Raw genomic sequence first — 22981 nt, forward strand, 5'->3', positions numbered from 1 at the left:
AGTTATGCCACAGAAACGCCATGTGATGCTCTTAAAAGGTACTTGGGGTACTTCTGAGATTCGGTGCCTTGCGTCTCTCAAGGCCACACTTCAGTGCTGCTTTTTTGACTGTCCAAACATCTGCTTTGCCTTGCTTTTCAAGAGAGGCAGGAGCTTCTTTGACTGTGATACTTGGTTGAAGGGCTATGATATTTTTAGTTTAAGATCTTACATTAAAATAACTGTAGAATTAAACTAAGAAGAGACCAGCTGTACTCTTTTTTTATTTTTTCAGTTTTCTCTATGGTAATGTTAGCAGGTTTAATATCCAGTTGCTATCAACTAGATGAGCAGTGTTTATGGGACTGGCATTACTTGAAAGAAATTAAGTATTCAAAGGCCAACCAAGCTTCATGAAATATAGCATTTCTTTTTTTCAGTTTCAGCTTTCCAAATTGAGACTTCCTTAACATCCAGGGCTTCTGTGGGGAGGTAAAGGACATTCACAATGTTGACAGTCAGAAAGGTGGACAGTCATTTTGCTCAAGGAAAGGCCCCCTTTGAATGCAGAGCACGTGTTGGTGTCTTTTGGGTTTGGTTTTTGGAATGTAGGACTATGGATCTTGATACCATGGAACCATCTCCAGCAGTTTGTTTGTTTGTTTTGTTTTGTTTTCAGAAAGAGTACTTTTTTTTTACATACTTTTTGTTATTAAGAATATAGTAAATTCTATTTGTGCTCTTAAAAGTAAGTAAGGCATTGTAAAAGACTCCAGATATTTTGGATTCTATAAATATTTTTGAAGAAAAAAAACGATCATTTATAAGTTAGCATTATTCTTTCTTGGATGAGGTCCACTCAGAATTTATAATGGCAGATGGAAGTGAAAGGAAAGTCAAAATATTAGAAAAGGCAGGCAGAGTAATTTTACCAAGGATACGCTCAGAAAGTACTTCCTTATGATAACAGATTGGAAAACAATTTGACAAACAGAATGTCCATTTTAGTGTCATGACAGCCTGGGAAACATCATCATTTCACTAATTCTAGTGCCATTATAGAGACCCTACTGCTTCCCGTATTGGCCAACCTGTATTTAATCACTGGCAATTACTTTTCTCCATTTTCTTACTTTTGAAATTGCAAGTATAAACAGTCTATTGGAAACAGGGTCTTACTTTCATGGGCTTCTAATGTCATTGATCAAATAATTTAAAAAGGATCCATAAATGTTAGTAGTTGTCATGGTCCTGCTCAGGGGGTTCCAGACTCTTGGCATCTTAATTGAGAAACTAAAGTACACACCGATGACAAAATAGCATGAATTCAAAACAAAGCCATACTATTCATCCGGAAGAAATAAAAGCCAGGGCCAAAAAGTGGGCGTGGGTGGGTAGGGGAGTGGGTGGGAGGGTAGGGGGTACTTTTGGGATAGCATTGGAAATGTAAATGAGGAAAATACCTAATAAAAAATATTTTTAAAAATGTAAAGAGTGACAGTGGACCACATGAGTGAGGAGCTCAGGGTTCTACTTACTGTTTGCAGGCAAGGAAGGACACTTCATATTCATCAAAGGAAAAATCTACCAAGATGAACTCTCGATTCTGAACATCTATGCTCCAAATGCAAGGGCACCCACATTCATAAAAGAAACTTTACTAAAGTTCAAAGCACACATTGCACCTCACACAATAATAGTGGGAGACTTTAACACCCCACTCTAAGCAATAGACAGATCATGAAAACAGAAACTAAAGAGAGACATGGTGAAACTACCAAGAGTTTTGAACCAAATGGATTTAACAGATATCTATAGGACATTTCATCCTAAAACAAAAGAACATACCTTTTTTCTCAGCACCTCATGGTATCTTCTCCAATACTGACCATATAATCGGTCATAAAACAAGTCTTAACAGATACAGGAAGATTGAAAAAAAAACCCATGCATCCTATAAGATCACCACATACTAATGCTAAGTCTTCAATAACAACAAAAACAACAGAAAGCCCACATACATATGGAAGCGGATCAGTGCTCTACTCAAAGATAACTTGGTTGAGGAAGAAATAAAGAAATTAAAGACTTTTTAGAATTTAATGAAAATGAAGGTACAACATACCGAAACTTATGGGACACAATGAAAGCAGTTCTAAGAGGAAAACTCAGCTCTGAGTGCCTCCAAAAAGAACCTGGAAAAAGCATACAGTAGCAGCTTTACAGCACACCTGAAAGCTCTAGAACAGAAAGAATCAAATAGACCTAAAATGAGTAGATGACAGGAAATAAACAAACTCAGGGCTGAAATTAACTGAATGGAAACAAAAACCTATACAAAGAACTATACAAAGAATCAACAAAACCAGGAGATAGTTCTTAGTTAAGATCAACAAGGTAGGTAGATAAACCCTTAGCCAGACTAACCAGAGGGCACAGAGACAGTATCCAAATTAACAAAATCAGAAATGAAAAGGGAGATAGAACAAAAAACAAAACAAAACAAAAAAACTAGGAAATTAAAAAAATCATCAGATCCTACTGAAAAATCCTATACTCAACAAAACTGGAAATCTGGATGAAATGGACAATTTTCTAGATAGATATCAGGTAACAAAATTAAATCAGGATCAGATAAACCATCTAAAGCGTTCCATAACCCCCCAAAAGGGAATTTTTTACTGTGGTCAGGATAGAATATCTTAATTACAGTATTTGGGGGTAAAGAATACATGAACTCCTTGCAAATCAGGGTTTTAGGTTTCCAGGTACTTTATCAGAAGAGGAGTCTGTACACAGCCCAAACCAAGTTGCATTCTCATTACATATGCCATTTCCTTCTTGCTTCAGAGAGCATTGCTCAATGTCCATTTTATTCATAAGGAATACAAGTACTTAACTTTAGCACCTTCTTGGAGGGAAGTTCAGAGAAGATGAAGACAGGAAAACATGCATGCTTTTTTAGAAAAGCATGCATGTATTTTTAGTTACAACAAGCAAAGCAGGTCTGGCAGCAACTGAAGAAGGGCAGAGAAAGTCTTCAGAGAAGTACTAAGAGATTTGAGTGCAGTGGGACAAGCGTCCTGTCTTAGTCAGGGTTTCTATTCCTGCACAAACATCATGACCAAGAAACAAGTTGGAGAGGAAAGGGTTTATTCAGCTTACAATTCCATACTGCTGTTTATCACCAAGGAAGTCAGGACTGGAACTCAAGCAGTTCAGGAAGCAGGAGCTGATGCAGAGGCCATGGAGGGATGTTCTTTACTGGCTTGCTTCCTCTGGCTTGCTCAGCCTGCTCTCTTATAGAACCAAGACTACCAGCCCAGAGATGGTCCCACCCATGAGGGGCGTTTCCCCCTTGATCACTAATTGAGAAAATGCCTTACAGTTGGATCTCATGGAGACATTTCCTCAACTGAAGCTCCTTTCTCTGTGATAACTCCAGCTGTGTCAAGTTGACACAAAACTAGCCAGTACAATTGACCCCTTGTCAACTTGACACACAAACACATTACTAGTAAGCCTCAACCCTTACATTCTTATTCATCCCCAAGGTCTAAATAACTTTAAACGTCCCACAGTTTTTTACATATTCTTAAAATTTCAATCTCTTTAAAATATCCATCTCTTTTAAAATCCAAAGTCTTTTTACAATTAAAAGTCTCTTAACTGTGGGAGCCACTAAACTAGTTTCTTCCTTCAAGAGGGAAAATATCAGAGCACAGTCACAATCAAAAACAAAAATCAATCTCCAACCATCCAATGTCTGGGATCCAACTCACGATCTTCTGGGCTCCTCCAAGGGCTTGGATCACTTCTCCAGCCATGCCCTTTGTAGCACATGCATCGTCCTCTAGGCTCCAGATGCCTGTACTCCACTGCTGCTGCTCTTGGTGGTCATCTCATGGTGCTGGTATCTCCAAAACACTGCATGACCCCTTCAGTCCTGGGCCGTCAATTGCAACTGAGGCTGCACCTTCACCAATGACCTTCCATGACCTCTCACAGTGCCAAGCCTCAGCTGCTCTGCATGACCCCTTCATGCCTTCAAAACCAGTACCACCAGGGTGACCCTTACACATTTCCAAGTCCCGCTGCAGCAGGAGTACAACCTTGACTATCTCTGGAACACAGCCTCTTTGTTCTTTCAGAAAACACTTCCCAGAAGATGTCACCTCAACGATGCTGGTCTCTTCTTAATCACGGCTAATTTCTTAGCTCCAGCTAACCAGCATCAATAGTCCCAGTAATGCAAAAGTTTCACTTTAGTAGGTCTGGTATCTTGTTAGTCACAGCTGATTCTTCAGCCCCAGCTAACCAGAACCACAGAATCTTCCCAATCAAAATAGCAACGGCCCTGAAAAGAGTCTTTAATTTTCCCTCTAAAATGTCACAAGCCAGACCTCCATCTTCTGCACTGTTCTCAACATTATCTTCCAAGCTCCTACACAACATCTGACAGAACTCTTAACAACAAATGGATCTTCAAGCCCAAAGTTCCAAAGTCCTTCCACAGTCCTCCCCAAAACATGGTCAGGTTGTCACAGGAATACCCCACTATGCTGGTACCAATTTGTCTTAGTCAGGGTTTCTATTCCTGCACAAACATCATGACCAAGAAACAAATTGGGGAGGAAAGGGTTTATTCAGCTTACAATTCCATACTGCTGTTTATCACCAAGGAAGTCAGGACTGGAACTCAAGCAGTTCAGGAAGCAGGAGCTGATGCAGAGGCCATGGAGGGATGTTCTTTACTGGCTTGCTTCCTCTGGCTTGCTCAGCCTGCTCTCTTATAGAACCAAGACTACCAGCCCAGAGATGGTCCCACCCATGAGGGGCATTTCCCCCTTGATCACTAATTGAGAAAATGCCTTACAGTTGGATCTCATGGAGGCATTTCCTCAAATGAAGCTCCTTTCTCTGTGATAACTCCAGCTGTGTCAAGTTGACACAAAACTAGCCAGTACACATCCCAAAGAAAACAGAAAGAAGTAAAGGTAAAAGTTAGACTTTTTCACAGAAAGGAAACAGGATCAGCAGTGAATATTTGAAAGCAGCTGCTACAAAGGAGGGCCTTCTGGGAGTACAGTGCAGTTGCTCACTAAGGGGAAAGGAATCCTCGCATTTGCTTGTCCTGTCTTCAGCCGAATCAGCTTTGCTAAGTAATGGACCCCTGTCTGGGTTATTGGCATGCACAGGTGGAATAACTGTTAAAGGAAGGTACAATATGTGCTGACATGTTCAAAAGGCTATGTCTCCACTATAGGTAAGAAGAGGATATCATGTTTTATTCATTTAGCCAATAGGAATTAATTTTCTCTTAATGGGTCTCTGGAAAGCCAAGTTACTTAGTTTGGGTTTTAATGCTGTGAACAGACACCATGACCAAGGCAACTCTTATAAAAACAATGTAATTAATTTGTTTAATTGGGGCCCGCTTACAGGTTCAGATGTTCAGTTCATTATCATCAAGGCAGGAACATTGCAGCATCCAGGCAGGCATTGTGCAGAAGGAGCTAAGAGTTCTACATCTTCATCTGAAGGCTCCGAGCAGATAATGGTTTCCAGGCAGCTAGAATGAGGGTCTTAAAGACCAGGCCTCACAGTAACACACCTACTCCAACAAGGTCACACCTCCTAGTAGTGCCACTCCCTGGGCCAAGCATATACAAACCATCATGCCCAGATACCTTTTCTTCTATGTCTGGTATTTTAAATCAAAAGGAAAGGCAAATATGATCCTTCTATTAACATGGTAATGGTTGAAACCTGACTTAAGAAAGGGTAACAATGCTAGGTGAGCCTGTTAGCCTGTCCAGCTACCTTACAATGTTTCCTTTCTTGATCTGTTCAGTCTACTTCTTTGTAGATTATTCAGGCTGATGCAATCATGAATTCCACCACTGCTTCTTTTGCTTATTATTCCACAAGATGAGAAATCTTCCTTCGGACTCAATTTAGCTGACATTAAGGTCACATCTCCTATTACAGTCACAGTAGAGTCAGAGCTTCTATGTTATTAGGTTCACAGTTGTTTGCTATTTGCAATTGGAAATCTCATGCCACTTCTATTGAGTTTCTATTATTTTGCATGAGAAATTTACTGTCAATCACACTGTTTCATGCTCTAGTCAAAATGTTAGTGGATTTCTTTTGTTCCTACTAAGCATTGCTTCTCTTTGGAGTTTATTGACTTATTCTTTAAATAATAACTGTCGAAACTCAGAGTTAAATGATAATTTGATGTGTCTACATTGTACATTTAGTAAAATAAACTGATGTATCCTGCCCCCACCCCACACACACAGTTAACATTATTGTACAATACATGTCCGAATCTTGTTCCTTCCATTTAAAATTCTATATCTTTGGGCAACATGTCTGCATTTACTACCACTATACCCACTCCCAGACATTAGGAGCCAATATTTTATTACCATGTTTATGTCTCCCAGATTCATTCATACTGTTACAAATGCTAGAGTTTAGCATAATTGTTATGTGTCTTGATATACATATCCTTCTAGCATGGTTTCCTCCCTTGAATCTGTGAGTATATTTCTCTTGCCAGAAATTAAAGTTTTCTGCCATCATCTGAGGACTTGGCTTTTTCTGGTGTAACTGTGAATAGACTTGTTTCTGTTTGTGGCTGAGTGAAGTCCTGTTATGTTGGGTTGTCTCTTTTTTTCATCTTTGAGAGTTGTGAATAGACTTTTATTATTTTTGTTTCTTTGTACACATTGACATTTCTATGATGCTAAACAAATACTCGCCAGATATGACACAGAAAAAGAAACCCAAGATATCACCATTATATCTTACTCCCAAGGTGTCCATGTAAGAATAAAGACAAAGTTAAACAAAACAAAACAAAATCCCATGAATACTGATGATTAGATATTTCAAATTCTGACTCTGGCTTCAAATGTCTATTTGATTTTTGAATAATAATTTAATCATTATGAAATAAACATTTAAAATTTTAACCTAGCCTTAATAATAAGGTCTTATTCAGGTCTAATTTTTTGCTTATGTGATTGTGTTATGTTTAAGTTAGGTTAGATTCTAGACAATACATAGTAAGTTGATACTACAACTTGGTTTATTTAGTCCAAGAAATTAGATTTAGAAATAAACCAAAACACATTTCTTTTCAGGAAGAAGTGGATTTGGGGCAGAAATTAATACCCGTGAATTGGAGATAGAGACAGGATGTTAAAAACAAAGGTCTACAATATAATTTTTAATACTTAGAGAACACTGTTACTCTTCTTTATTTTCTTCTATAAAATATGACTAATCCATTGTGGTATACATTTTGAGGAGGCAACTATGCAACCTGTATGAACATGAATTCCAGTTATAATAAATCATGTTGCTTCCTTACTTTTGAAATAGGATTACTGGCATATAAGGAAAGACAATTTGAATGATGGGAAGATGGCTGTCATTGGGTACTCACCAGAAAAGAATAAGGTACTATGTTCAGTGCCCATACAAGCTGGGCACAATTTGCATGCCTGTCAACCTAGCACTAGGGAAGTTGAGACAGAAGTATCAATGGGGCTTGCTGTAAAGCCAATCTATCAAAATTGGTTAGTTCAAGCCAGTTGTGGTGGCGCAGACCTTTAATACCAGCACTCATGAGGCAGAGGCAGGTGGATTTCTGAGTTTGAGGCCAGTCTGGCCTACAAAGTGAGTTCCAGGACAGCCAGGGATATACAGAGAAACCCTGTCTCAAAAAAAAAAAAAAAATTGGTTAGTTCAGGGTTCGGTAAGAAGTCCTGTATCAAAATGTAAGGTGGAGAAAATCTTCAGAAGTAAAACTATATATTGATAAGTGGCTACACATGTATGTGCAGTGGTGAAAATTACAGATATGAATGCATATACACAAAAACTTAAAAAAGACAATTTGTTTCTCATGTTTGTATCTTCAAAATTAAATATTCCAAAGCATAACATATTGCTGTATTCAGGAAATTGTTGCAGAGGCAAAGGATAAATCAAGAAAGAAACAAAAATAAATGTGTATAAAATATTCCTGTGAAAATAAGTAGCTTGTAAAAATAAGAACATCAGAGCTCAGCAGCTTCAAAGGCCGCAGCTATTCCCTAGTAATTTCCTGTAGTTTGCGCCACTGGCTTTCCTATTCCATAAGGCTGGAGTGATAGTGCACTAGGGTTAATGGTGTCTATTTCTAACATAATCCTTTTGATTTAAGCCCACATACATTTCAGTGACGGTTCAGCTTGGTTAGTCTAGCAAATTAAAGCATTACTGAACCTGGACTCTCTTAAAAGAGATGTGTTCCCAGATAAGAATAACGACCAATTTTCAGGGCCATGGGTGTATTCACCTAGAAAATAACTGGTATCCCTTCAGCATGAGATACAGATGCTCAGATATTGATTTCTTATTTTTAAAAGCTTTTAGTCATTTTACACAGATTTTTTTTTTAAAGGAACAGCAGCTCATACTGCCTGCCTCACTGCCAAAATTTACATACAAAGAGAAACAGAGAAGAGATATGAAGGCAGACATCTGACTGTGCTGATGCAGGCTATGCTTATGCAGTAAAATGAAAATAGGGCCAGCTCAAAATGTGCATAGAATATTTCCTTTATAAAACAAATTAGAAGATATGAAGGAAAGTAGAGAAACATATGAAATTTCACATCTGAATTAACCTAATGAACTTTTGAATAATATGAGTTGCCAAGTTTTTTCAAATTAATAGTTTTGTTTTGCTATGTTTCCAATTGAAAATACCAACATAAATCTATTTAATCTTCAAGCAATATCCTTATTTCTTTGTATATTTATTCAGATTATTCCTATAATCTAAAGAGATCTACCAAGGAAACTATTATGATATAAGTAGTTTACATAACAAACAAATAAACAATGTAAGCTTATGACCTTACATTGACTATCTTGGAAGCCAAGACATTGTAGGAATCCTGGTAAGTTACACACTGTTTCATTTTTGTGGAAAGAAATAAAACTTTAGGCAACTGAAATAAATGGTTTCAGGAGCACATGTATTTAAAATAAAATACTTTATTTTCATATGGCACGTTGAGAATATCAGAAGCTAAGAAAAACAAAATCCCAAACTGTCCTAATCAATCAAATCACTATAGAAATACAGCTCCCCATCTACCTACAATTGCATGGTTATATTTTCAATTTATTTTTTAAGTATTAAAGAACAATAATACTGACATCAAATGAAGTCATTGTGTTAACCGAGATACTGGATAGTCATTAAAGGTCAAGAAATAATAGAGTTGAGTGTGGAGATAGATGCTGAATCTTAGCCCTCTGGAGGTAGGATAAAAAGAATCCGAAATTCAAGTTCTTATCAGTCTACATAAGCAAGTTCAAGGCTAGAAGAAATAAACAAACAAAAAAGAAATATAGTAAACTGAAAAAATATACATTTGAATATCTATGTTAGAAGGAGGTAAACTGGGGGGAGGGTATAGGGGACTTTCAGAGAGGAAACTAGGAAAGAGCATAGCATTTGAAATGTAAATGAAGAAAATATCTAATAAAAGAAAAAAATTAATATAGCATTGCTCCTATCTAAAGGAAATATAGGGACAAAGAATGGAGCAGAGACTGAAGGAAAGGCCATCCAGAGACTGCCCACCTGGGGATCCATCCCATATACAGTTACCAAACCCAGACACTATTGTAGACGCCAACAAGTGCTTGCTGACAGGAGCCTGATATATCTGTCTCCTGCAAGGCTCTGCCAGTGCCTGACAAATAAAGAGGTGGAGGCTTGCAGCCAACCTTTGGACTGAGTACACGGTCCCCAATGGAGGATCTAGAGAAAGGACCGAAGGAGCTGAAGGGTTTTACAGCCCCATAGGAAGAACAAAAATATGAACTAAGCAGTACCCCCAAAGCTCCCAGGGACTAAACCACCAACCAAAGAGTACACTTGATGGGACTCATGGCTCCAGCTGCATTATGTAACAGAGGATGGCCTAATTGGTCATCAATGGAAGTAGAGGCTCTTGGTCCTGTGAAGGTTCCATGTTGCAGTGTAGGGGAATGCCAGGGCCAGGAAGCAGGAAAGGGTGGGTTGGTGAGCATGGTGGGGGGGAAGTAATAGGGGGTTTTTTGGAAGGGAAACCAAGAAAGGGGATAACATTTGAAATGGAAGTAAAGAAAATATCTAATAAAAAATCTCTTTATGCAGGGGGGGGGGGGAAGAGGTAAACTAAATGGCTACATTCATATTAAGGGATGATCTATTCAAAACAAGTAGACTCGTGAATAATATTTCTATCCTGTCCAAATAGTCCTGTATTGGCTGTGGTAAAAACAGTAAATTTGTATAATAGTAGTTATACCTATTTGTATAAATTTGTAAAAATAGTAAATTTGTATAATAGTAGTTATACCTATACCTGTATAATAGTAGTTAACCCTATTGAGATTATAATCCATTCATAATGAACCCTGGGTTTGACACCAAGCACAAATGCCAGTATATATTCTAAAACTCCATTCATTTGGGATGAAGCATCAAATATTTATTCCAAGAACTAAAAGAATATACTGACCTTAAGGAGGGAAGGTCATCAGATCACACCGTGTTCTTCAGGAAACTGGGGCAGCTGAAGCTCATCATCTTTGCCAGCTCAGGCAAAGATGCTTTACCTTGGTTGCTGAAAAGCAGTATACTAAGCTTCCTAGTTGAAAGATAAATGAGCAGACCCGTCCTAGATTTTGTTTGGTCTTTTTTTGTTTTTTTAATGCTGTTGTAACAAATATATCTGGTGTTAGATTATTTACCAGAAAATGCAGTTTTATTCCTTTTCGTCTGAAATCTAGAAAGTCAAAGATGCAAGACGGGTAGCTTTGTTCCTTGGGGAGATAATTTGTGGCTACCTTCCTCATGTGGCAGGAAGGTGAGTAGATCTACAAGCACTATCTGCCTGTTCTCTCCTGAGGAAAGAAAGCATATCCTGGGTCATGCAGCTTGCTTCCATTTTAGGCCTTCAATCCTATCAAGAGGACTTTGCCTAAACGATTTAAACATGTGCTGAAAAGCTTTTAATACTTGTCTTGGTGATTAATTTTAGATAAACAAATTTATGGGGAATGTCAGGTCATAATATAAAACTGGTTGAGTAAAATTTTAAAAATACACTTACGTTAATCGTGAATAATATCATCTAGAGAGCTAGATTTATTAACATGAAATTATATTATATCATATACAAATATATTCGAGTTTCTATTCCTGCACAAAACATCCTGATCAAGGGGCAAATTGGGGAGGAAAGGGTTTATTCAGCTTACACTTCACATTGCTGTTCATCACCGAAGGAAGTCAGGGCAGGAAATCACACAGGTAGGAGCTTGGAGGCAGGAGTGTATGCTGAAGCCATGGAGGAATGCTGCTTACTGGCTTGCTTCCCATGGCTTGCTCAGTTCACTTATACAACTCAAGACTACCTGCCCAGGGATGGTACCACTCACAATGGGCTGGGCCCTCCCACCTTGGTCACTAATTGAGAAAACACTTTACAGCTGGATCTCATGGAGGCATTTCCTCAAGAGAGGCTCCTTTCTCTATGATAACTCCAGCTTGTGTCAAGTTGACATAAAAAACCAGCCAATACAGTGTGTGTGTGTGTGTGTGTGTGTGTGTGTGTGTGTGTGTGTGTTACCTACTGACAAAGTTCTAGGCAGTGGTAGTTTGAAAGATTCATAAAAAATTGATTAAACCTACATTTCTAAATGAAAAATGGATCTCATGCTTGAATTTCCATTTGTTTTTATGCACCATCAAGAATGGGATTCATCACAATATTATCAACATAGAAACAACCTTGCTTAGGGTATAATATGAAACTATTAATGAAGAATATTATTTTTAAGAGTGATACTTTATGATACAGAAAAAGTTATGTAATGCCAGCATATTTTTTCACCTGACTCAGAGCAGCTGAGAGAGTTTGTAAAAGGATGCTTGCAGTCTATATTTTCAAAATGTTTCTTCCACACTTTTGAAGATATTGGGCTTATATTCCTATTAGAAGGTATGGAGAAATGGCATGAGTTTGTTGATAGAGTATAGAAACCATTTTGTTTACAATTCTATTTGACTCCTTTGTTTCACGGACAAACCTTATATTTAATAGTATGATATTTTAACACCTTGGATATAAAGTATGACAGGTGAGCATAAGCCCCAAGGCAGAAATGGCCAGGCCCCACCTCTCAGACTACTCTAGGTGATATAGGAAGGGATGTTTCTGCCAAGGACCAGCTTCAGCTTGAAGAGGGATTCTGAGGAAATAGTGTTTGGGAGTGGTAAACAAACTACTGGAAGTTAAATCATTGGTTATATCCTACGTTCAGCTCAAGATGACTTTCGGATAAATTTTTCTGTTCTTCTTGAGACACCTTTTCTTGCTATTATAAAAACTCTCTGGCTAGTTCTCTCTTGTAGTTCAAAAGCCCAGTCTTCTATTTAATATCCATTCAGTCATTACCTTAGGTTTACTCTTGACTATCCCTGAACCAACATGCCATAATCCCAGGCCCTAGATTCTTAACAAAAAAGAGCAGCAAGCACAACCATAGACTATAAGAAAGCTGGATAGAATCTTACTATGAAATTACCATTCCTACCATGTCTGGGCCTGGAACCTAATCTCCCTCGTCTCAGGCTAATGTTAAACTCAGGAATGTGTCTGACTTTGGAAGCCTAAACAAAATTGAACAAACAAACAAACAAACAACAACAACAACAAACAACAAACCATCAAGTAAAGAAACAAAAAGTAAATGGGTAGGACCTTGCCCTGTGATTACTGCTTCTTAAATCTATCTCCTTCCTTAGTATCTTTCTGACAAGCTGGTTCATAGAGCAGCTGCCTTTGTTTCTTTAGATCTGTGAAGTTCCTTATAGACTTTATGTTGCATCCTTATATTTTACATAGTCGAGAAAGTATATATTCTTGAACTAATGTTTTCAGAGTTGTTTTCCACAGCTTTAAGGGCTGTCCTGAAGGTCACAGTGTTCTACCATTTTCTGAGACATTAGACTTATGTTTGTCTCCTGGACTGGTGCTGTCTCTGATCATCATGGAGTTATGAATCTTGGCAAACAGGATATTCTTCCAAAAGAGGAACATAAAGTAAAATATATACATTTTTACATAAACAATCCTTATGCTAGAAGCAGTCATTGACATTTATGTCTGCCCATGCACTACTTTCTCTGTTCCAGGGTTAGGAACCATGTTATGACATCCCTCTATGACTGAGCAGCCCTGGAAACAATGTGCACATCATTTACGGAGACCATCTTTAGAAAAGACATGTGTAGTATGCTTGCCCCAGGCAGTGGCATTATTAGGAGGTGTGGACTTGTTGGAGAAAATGTGTTATTGTGGGCATGGGCTTTAATAACTTCCTGCTAGTTGCCTGGAAGTCAGTTTTCTAGTAGCCTTCAGACCTTTGAACTTTCAGCTCCTCTGGCACCATGACTGCCTGGGTGCTGCCATGCTCCTGCCTTGATGATAATGGACTGAGCTTCTGAATCTGTAAGCCAACCCCAATAAATGCTGTCCTTATAAGAGTTGCTTTTGTCATGATGTCTCTTCACAACAATGCAGACCCTAACTAAGGCAACATTTAAACTGTTGACTACAACTCATGGGAGATTAGTGTAAAAAAAAAAAATAACTACATATTTTTCTTGGCCTTCCTGTTTGAAACACAATGTGACCTGGAGATATTAATAGGCACATTCTTAAATTAAAAGTAGGAGATGCTAAGCAAGTTCTACAAGAATCATAAGCACATTGTCGCTATTCCTGAGGAATATGAAGATACTCCAGCCTTGTCCAGGCCAAAATCAGTTGTGTCAACATGAACTTGATTAACCCATCAAAAGGGAAAAATTACCCTGAGGCTCAAGATCAAGGTGTGAATGAGATAATTCAAGTCATTATCATGAACATATTTAATATAATAATATGACTAAAGATTAGTAAATGTTATCTCAACAATGACTTCATGTCCAACAGCAAGGGCAGTGTAAGAACATTCTTTTAATTCTGATTTGCTTATTAAAAGTTTTATCAAATATATTATTTTACATTTAGGGATGTGTGTGTGTGTGTGTGTGTGTGTGTGTGTGTGTGTGTAGCAGCAATTAGTTTAAAAAGAGGCCATGTATTTGAAAAAGACAAGGGATAGTACATCGAATAGATTTGCGTACAGGAAAGGCCGAATGATACAATAACATTATAGTCTACAAAATAAAAGGAACACTTTTTTAAATTAACAGGAATAATTAATAGTTCACTTCACTAGAAGTTTTAAAGCATTTTGTGTTTATTTATCAATTTTTTAGTTATTTATGTGTGTGCATCAAAATGGACATAGATATTTGTGTAATGGGAAAGTATAGGGTCAGAAGACAACCTGCAGAAATCCATTTTCTCTTTCTATCATGTGGGTTTCTGAGAACTAGCTCATTGGCACCTTGAGGGTTAGTAGTTATAGATACCATTTAATAGTTATATAATAGTTTCAGCCTATATTTGACATTTTTGTCAGTTTAACTATTATTATTATCATCATCATAATCCTCACTATCATTATCTCAATTTTGCCATGAACACTAGAGTAAGAAATAACAAACATTGCAGGATGTACAACTCAAATCACCCCACATACAAAATGCTACAAGAACTTGATCTTTCGAAGAAATCATTGAGTTTGTAGGATTTACTTTTTTTCTTTATATTATTAGAAAAAATAGCACTTTAATGCCACTTAAAAAGAGATGGGTTTGATTTTAGATGTAGTTTATGTCTTTTCTGTAGTCCTGGAGTTACATTATAGAGACTATTATTGAACTTCGCAAATAAAAGATTCAACAGTTTTAGCATGCATTTGAAAAATTGAGCGTTCATGAAATACAAAGTAATTAGTTTAGGGGTTTTTGTTTTGTTTTGCTTTGTTTTGCTTTTTGGAGGTAAGTTTTTGCACTAAGCCTGTGTGGATTTCACTGTGTAGACTAGGCTGACCATGAACTTGCAGTAACTTCTTTCTGGGATTCTCCGGTATTTAAACTGGTAGCTTAAAATTGTGAGTCACCACATTTAGGGTTATAATTCTGATTCCGGTTCAATAAATTCTAATCTGGGGCCAATGATGATATAGACCTAAGAAGTTCCCAAATCTTTATTAGAAAATGCATACACATTATTAACTATAATTTGAGACATCTTTAGTATGGAATACAAGAAATGAGCAGTCCCTAGACAATGACTAATGAAAAGATATTAAAATTTTGGAATCCTGAATCAGGTGTGAGCAGCATATGGATGACAAGGTGACCTGTGACAGTAGCTTCACCTTCCAAACTCCTATGCAATCTAGAGAGCCCTGCTCTGTAATGAGGCCATTTTAGTTAACATGACAAAATTTTATGTACTTGTTTACCACCAGGAAAGAGTAAATTTGAACAATGGGTATAGAATAAGAAATTACATGGACATGATTGATAGAGAAATAAAAATTCTTGCAGTTTGAGATTTAAAATATTAATAAATGCTCTGCTCAAGACTTTATTTTTTAAACTCATTCTGTAAACTTGAAATGGAAAAATCACCAAGTAAGAAATAGAAGATACATAGATCCACTTGCTCTCAGTATAATCCAGGCAAATTATCATTATTACAGTAGAAAATGCAAAGAAGTAAAAAGAAAACATATGCACTCACTGGTTCTCATTATAAATCTGTAAGACATGAAGATATGTAAGTATTAATAGCATTATAACATGTTTGAAGAGAAGCATTAAATGAAAGGATTGATCCTCACTTTTTCTACCTGGGTTTCTGCAGCCATTTTAACACGTAGGCAAAAGTAGTTTGCAGTCCTGACTGAAACTCTTACCACTCTGTCCTCTACATTGAACCCAAACAAAAAGCAAATAAAGATCATGATGCCGGACTCCAGTCTGGAAGTCACACTTCTGAAAGCTCACCCTGCTGATATACTGCTGAAATAAATTACCCAATGATTGCACATCTTTGTCATAATGCTTGGGTAGATCAGGAGCATTGTGACTGACAGAAGGATGTGTCCCAGGGACACAGTATATTCTGTCTTTTCTTTCACCTGTAAGTGTTTAGTTTGAAAATAGAAAACAAATTGACAAATGGAAGAGGATATTGCTGAAGCAGCCCTCCCAATAAACTATTGAAATAATACCTCTAACTTGAGAGTCTCAAAGGTTCTATCCACATCCAGTTCTCTCCAAAGGAATCCTTAAACCAGATGTAAAAAAATAATTCTTATGAATTAGGTTTTGTGAATTCAGGCTCTAGTGTTTCTTCTCCATTTTTGACTGTATAAGTACACACTGACAGACTTCATCTGCATATCCTCATTTTCTCACAGAGCTATTATGAGCTATCCTGCGAATTGGAATTATAGACATTTGAAATCAAAGTAATTACCTGGTAGGCTGTTACACTGTGCTTTGAAAAGGAAAACATTTATTCTGTCAGGACCCAGTCATTACTTCTGACTTGGAATTGATACTGAGGTGTACATGAATGTTCATTGTTCTTTCCTGGTCACAGCCCTGCTCTCTCATGCACCTGAGAGCTTGTCTGCAGTAGGGACCAAGTGGACACACCACAGTGATGTACTCACATCTCTGCTTTTTCTTTGTTTGTTTTTGTTTGTTTGTTTTTAGATATCAGGAGAGTTGTATAAGTTACATGTTGAGACATGATCTGTTTTCTTCATCCCTTATTAACATCTTATTTTCTAGGTCTTATATTAATTTTGTCAAGATCTTTGAAAGATTGAAAATGTTTCCTAACCTTTGATGATGTAGAAATGGATGACATAGATTAGACAGTTTTTATTTATACAGTGAGATTGAAAATGAGAAGTTAGTATCCCATGGGTAGGCCTAACGGGGAAGAGACCTATAGAAGCAGGTAACAGGTGACATCATATAAACAGGAATGAAGAATAGATTATTTTCTTCTGTTTAATATATGGGCCCTATTATACCATTCCATTTCCTTTCCCAAGGAGAGAGGAAATAAAAGCCTACCTTCTTATCTTTTGAGATACCTTTATAGAAAGCTACTAATTTCCCTACCATTTAAGAATAAGCATTTACGTTCTCAGGGACTAGACACATTTTAGATATCTCAATGCTTATTAGACACAGAGAGTTGTCCCTAATCAGCAGGAAGTAACCTGGCCCCCTTTCCAAACCTTGACTTTTTTCAGAGATTTCTTTCCTTTGTGTATTATTTTTTTCTCTCTTATCTAGTGTTTGCGGGGCGGGGTTGAAAGGATTAAAGAAAGGGGGTAGAGAACTGTGGAATAATAAAGAACACACAAAGTTGGCAAAGACAGCTACAGAGAGTTATCTACATCTGGTGAGTAATTGTATTTGGCATTCGAGATAGCAGGCAAGATTTATATTACCTCAATATTTAGCCTAGGGATTTTATACAAATGCCATTTGAATTCATGGAAGAAAAAATATTTATTACCCTTTGAATCATACCAAGTACCTATTGATATTTTTCTTATAAGAATAGTATAGTATTTCTGAGAAGCTAGAATGGAATTGTTTCTATCTTCTAGATGTAATATTACATGAAATAGTACTAGGTCTGATAATGCTAGAGCTTTTTGTAACAAGACACATATTTTTATTGGGTATTTGATTTACTTACAGCTCTAATCTTATACCCTTTCCCAATTGCCCCTCCCCAGAAATCCCCTATTCCATCTCCCCTTCTCCTGCTTCTATTAGGGAGTGCCCATATCCTCCCACCCACTCCTGCCTCCCCACCTTCAGATTTCCTACAGTGGGGCATCTGGCCTTCACAGGACCAAGGGCCTCTTCTCCCATTGATGCCCAATAAGGCATCTGCTTTATATATGGCTGGAGCCATGGGTCCCTCCATGTGTACTATTTGGTTGGTATTTTAGTGCCTGGGAACTCAGGGGAGGGGGGTCTGGTTGATTGATATTTTTGTTCTTCTTATGGGGTTTCAAATCCCTTCAGGTCCTCAGTCCATTCTCTAACTCTTCCATTGGAGACCCAGTGATCAGTTCAATAGTTGGCTGTGAGCTTCTGCCTCTGTATGTCAGACTCTGTCAGAGCCTCTCAGGAGACAGCTATATCAGGCTCCTGTCAGCATGCACTTTTTGGAATCCAGAATGATGTCTGGGTTTGGTGACTGTATATGGGATGGGACCCCAGGTGGGTCAGTCTCTGGATGGCCTTTCCTTCAGTCTATGCACCACACTTTGTCTCCATATCATCTCCCATGGGTATTTTGTTACCCTTTCTAAGAAAGACCTAAGCACCCACACTTTGGTCTTTCTCCTTCTTGAGCTTCATGTGATCTGTTAATTGTATCTTGGGTATTGTGAGCTTTTGGGCTAATATCCACTAATCAGTGAGTGCATACCATGTGTGTTCTTTTGTGATTGGGTTATCTTACTCAGAATGATATTTTCTAGTTCCATCCATTTGCCTAAAAATTTCATGAAGTCATTGTTTTTAATAAGTGAGTCGTACTTCATTGTGTAAATTTACCACATTTTCTGTATCCATTCCTCTGTTGAGGGACATCTGGGTTGTTTCTAGCTTCTGTCTATAATAAATAAGGCTGCTATGAACACAATGGAGCATGTATCCTTATCACATGTTGGAGCACTTACTGGGTATATGCCCAGGAGTGTTATAGTTGGGTACACAGTTAGTACTATGCCCAATTTTCTGAGGAACTGCTAGACTGATTTCCAGAGTGGTTGTACCGGTTTGCAATCCCACCATCAATGCAGGAGTGTTCTTCTCTAAACATCCTTGACAGCATCTGCAGTCACCTGAGTTTTTGATCTTAGCCATTCTGACTGGTGTGAGGTGGAATCTCAGGGATTTTTTGAATTGTATTTCCTCAATGATTAAGGATGTTGACCATTTCATTAGGTGCTTCTCCACCATTAGATATTTCTCAATTGGGAATTCTTTATTTTGCTCTGTACTACACTTTTAGTAGGGTTATTTGATTGTCTGGAGTCTAATTTCTTGAGTTCTTTGTATATATTTGATATTAGCCCTTTATCAGATATGGGATTGGTAAAGATCTTTTCTCAATGTGTTTGTTGCTGTGTTGTCTTATTGACAGTATCCTTTGCCTTACAGAAGCTTTGTAATTTTATGATGTCTCATTTGTCAATTCTTAGTCTTAGACCATAAGCTATTGGTGTTTTGTTCAGGAACTTTTCCCCTGAGCCCATGTATTCGAAGCTCTTCCCCACTTTCTCTTTTATTTGTTTCAGTGTATCTGGTTTTATGTGGCAATACTTGATCCACTTGTACTTGAGCTTTGTACAAGGAGTAAAAATGGATTGATTTGCATTCTTCTACATGCAGACCTCCAGTTGGACCAGCACCATTTGTTGAAAATGCTGTCTTTTTTCCACTGGATGGTTTTAGCTCCTTTGTCAACTATCAAGTGAACATAGGTATTTGGGTTCATTTTGGGTCTTCAATTCTATCCCATTGATCTTCCGGCCTGTCTCTGTACCAATGCCATGCTGTTTTTATTACTATTGCTCTATAATACAGCTTGAGGTCAGGGACAGTAATTCCCCCAGAAGTTCTTTTATTGTTGAGAATAGTTTTTACTATCCTGTTTTTTTTGTTGTTCCAAATGAATTTGCAAATTGCTCATTCTAACTCAGTGAAGAATTGAGTTGGACTTTTGTTGGGGATTGCATTGAATCTGTAAATTGCTTTTGGGAAGATAGCCATTTTTACTATAATAATTCTGCCAATCCATGAGCATGGGAGATCCTTTCATCTTCCAAGATCTTTTTCGGTTTCTTTCTTCAGAGAGCTGAAGTTCTTGTCATACAGATCTTTCACTTGCTTAGTTAGAGTCACACCAAGGTATTTTATATTATTTGTGACTGTTCTGAAGGGTGTCATTTTCCTAATTTTTTTCCTCAGCCTATTTAGCCTTTGAGTAGAGGAAGACCACTGATTTGTTTGAGTTAATTATTAAAAATGCTTTAACCCAGAGTTGTACAATTACTGTACCTACTTAAATCAGCATTAGTGTTCCTTTCTTCTTAGCACCTCTTCCCTTGCCATTTAAGGGAGTAACCAAAGGAATGTCTGTTGTCTTCAATTTTTCAAAACCTCTTTAATATGGGTTCCTAAATTCTTTAGCCTCCATTCTAGCCTACCACCCACCTGGGGTAGTGTAAAAGAAAGGTTATTAGGATATGGGGTATATGGGCCTGTTTAGAAATTGTTCTTTGGATCAAATCCAATCTGCACTGTCAGGAAATCAGCAGTTCAGTTCACAGGAATCGGCATCAGTGGCAGCTCCATTCACTTGATCCACTAGCAAACACTTCACAAATATACCAGGAATCCAGTTATGTAGTATCAGAATAACAAACACGAATCATCAGCTTTGGCTGACCTAGCAGAAACACCCAGGCCTCAGCTCAATTGGCAGCACAAGGTAGCAGGAACAACCAGGAACAGCAGGGACTTCAGATTCTCTGTAGTGCCTCTCTGAAAGAAGCAAAGATCAGCAAAGAGAAGATAACAGGAAGCATTGCAAAGCAAGCCTCCCACCACATCTCTTGGTTCAATTCATACTCTGTCCAAACATCACATGTCCTCCCACAGGTCTTGCCTCACCACATGAGTTTGTCTTCCCAAAATTTCATGTGAGTCTATTTCAGCTCTCATCACTATTCCAATTAGCCTGAGTTCATGGAAGTGGTGAGAAGCTGGTTCATTTCTTTCTATGGAGTCACAACAAACAGAGCTCAGCAACGCAATATAAGGTGAACTAGCATGTGTGTGTCGTTAGCGAAGAATCCTTCATCATATGTCCTTTTCTGTGTTGACTTTAGCAAAGTATCTTTTCACCTGTGTCTGCTTCAGCAAAAGGTTCCTTGACATAACTGACTTTCCAAAGAAACCAGAAAATTCTACATCAAAACTCTATCCTGAAGGGTGGGTATATTTCAGCAGTAGGGCAAAAAGGAAATGAGAGGATTATGGAAATTGTTTTTATAGTGAAGAGTATTTGAACAAAAAGGAAGTATAGAGTTTAGGCAGTAGTGAAGAAATCCTCATTAAGATGACTAGAATAGAGGAGGGAAGGAAATGAGCACCAGGAAGCCAAGGCACCAGGTAGATGCTTGGTAGAAGAACACCCTAGGCAGAGAGAGTTAGAATGAAGTCGAGTCTGAGGAGGGGAGGAGTGAAATAAGGATGGGGCCAGGATGGCTGAAGCAAAGTGAAATGGGGATGCACAGGAAGTATGTGCAGTACTTTGATGTGCAGTGGTGGAAGAAAGGGAGCATAAGAATCTTTTTATTTATTTTTAACTTGCGGAGAAGGGTTTATTTCTGAGCACAGTTCCACATTACTTCCATCACTGAGGGAAGGCAGCACATAAACTAAAGCAGAATCCCTGGCTTGCTTTCCATATTTTGTTCAAGTTGCTTTCTTTTATAGCCCAGAACCAGGGATAGCATCACCTCCAGTGGGCTAAGCCCTCCAATATCTATTATCAATCAAGAAAATGCCTTACAGATTGTCCACAGGCCAACCTGATGGGGGCATTTTCTCAGTGAGGATTCCCTCTTCCCAGAACAAAGAACTAAGCAGCACAATTTCTAAATGATCATTAAAACTTACATGCCTCGATCATGTAGGGCTAACAAGACTCATTTCTATAAGCAAGCTCCATAAAGGTCTCCAGGAATAGGTTTTCCTGCCCAGCAGTCAAGTTCAAGCTTCTCTGGGTCAGGAGCATGAAGACCAGGCTCAGCTAGAATATACCGATAGCCATCTTTGTTAAATGGATGTTCCAAAGGATAGCCATAAGAAGGGAAGATGTTGAGCAGAAAATAGAGGGTCACTTCTTTGTGGTCCCTCTTGTCCGCCATCTTACTACTTATGCTTGGCTCCTCTTGCTTTCCCACTGCTTCCTGCTGCAATCCCCCATTTAGGTTCCCACTAACAGATACAGCACTGCTTTGTTTCTGTTTGTCATAAGCAGGACCAATGTTACTAAGATTCTGATCCAAACGTCCCAACTTGGGGTTATCTTCTTCTGGGTCTTTGCTTCCTGGATCAGGGTGTTCCTCTACAAGAACACATCTCTTTTCTTACTCACTGTTTTGACAATGTTATTGGGCCAAGTCATTTTTCCATGTCTCTGTCTGGTAGTCATACATTCCCAGTATTTATCAATAACTGGTATAACATCTGTATCTTTGGAGAACATGGTTTTTGGATGTTCATCCTGTCTTCGAGACTACCTCGTTAAGTTCACTAAAGCACTAAGGCTCATTTCTTTTAAATTTGCTTGCTTCCAGAGAAAGCAGGTATTCCCACTGTGATAGCACACATTTCAGTGGAAGATGTAGTTGGTCATAAAAGGCAGACATGGCGATGTGTCTATTCCAAAGGTGTCAGCGATGAAACACTTTGCACATATTCTGCATTGCAACTCGACTTCTCCCAACTGCCGCCCATCCTCATCTACAGAGCCTGCCTAGGTATCCATCACTTCTAAAGTGTCTCCAGTACCTTCCAAAGTATCTTTTCCATTAGCAGACTCTGTCTACAGACCACTTATATTAACCAAGTTTGTATCCCTGCCATCTTGGTCTTGTCCTGGCCTCCTTCTTCATCCGCATCTCAATGGCGACTCCTTCAGAGCATATGTATCTTATGGTTGAGAAAATAGAAAAATTAAATTGTGTAACTGGGACACATCAGCTTCACAATTAAAAATTATATATATATATGTATATATATATAATAACTGTATGATTACATTATATCATTCTTTTTTGTAATATATATTTTATATAATATATATTAATTAAAATTATTTTAAATATATGTTTAATAGAAAAAAGA

General features: G+C 38.0%; 1 protein-coding gene and 1 pseudogene across 3 annotated transcripts in view; one reads left to right on the forward strand and one right to left on the reverse strand.

Moving 5' to 3' along the window:
• Positions 1-22981, forward strand: part of Lrp1b (LDL receptor related protein 1B) — a 2026300-nt gene that overhangs the window by 1636857 nt on the left and 366462 nt on the right. The gene's annotated exons all lie outside the window — the stretch shown is intronic.
• LOC110289305 (set1/Ash2 histone methyltransferase complex subunit ASH2 pseudogene) lies at positions 21745-22727 on the reverse strand (annotated as a pseudogene).

Source organism: Mus caroli, unplaced genomic scaffold (genome assembly GCF_978045245.1).
Source record: "Mus caroli unplaced genomic scaffold, Mus_caroli_1 scaffold_2, whole genome shotgun sequence".
NCBI lineage: Eukaryota > Metazoa > Chordata > Mammalia > Rodentia > Muridae > Mus > Mus caroli.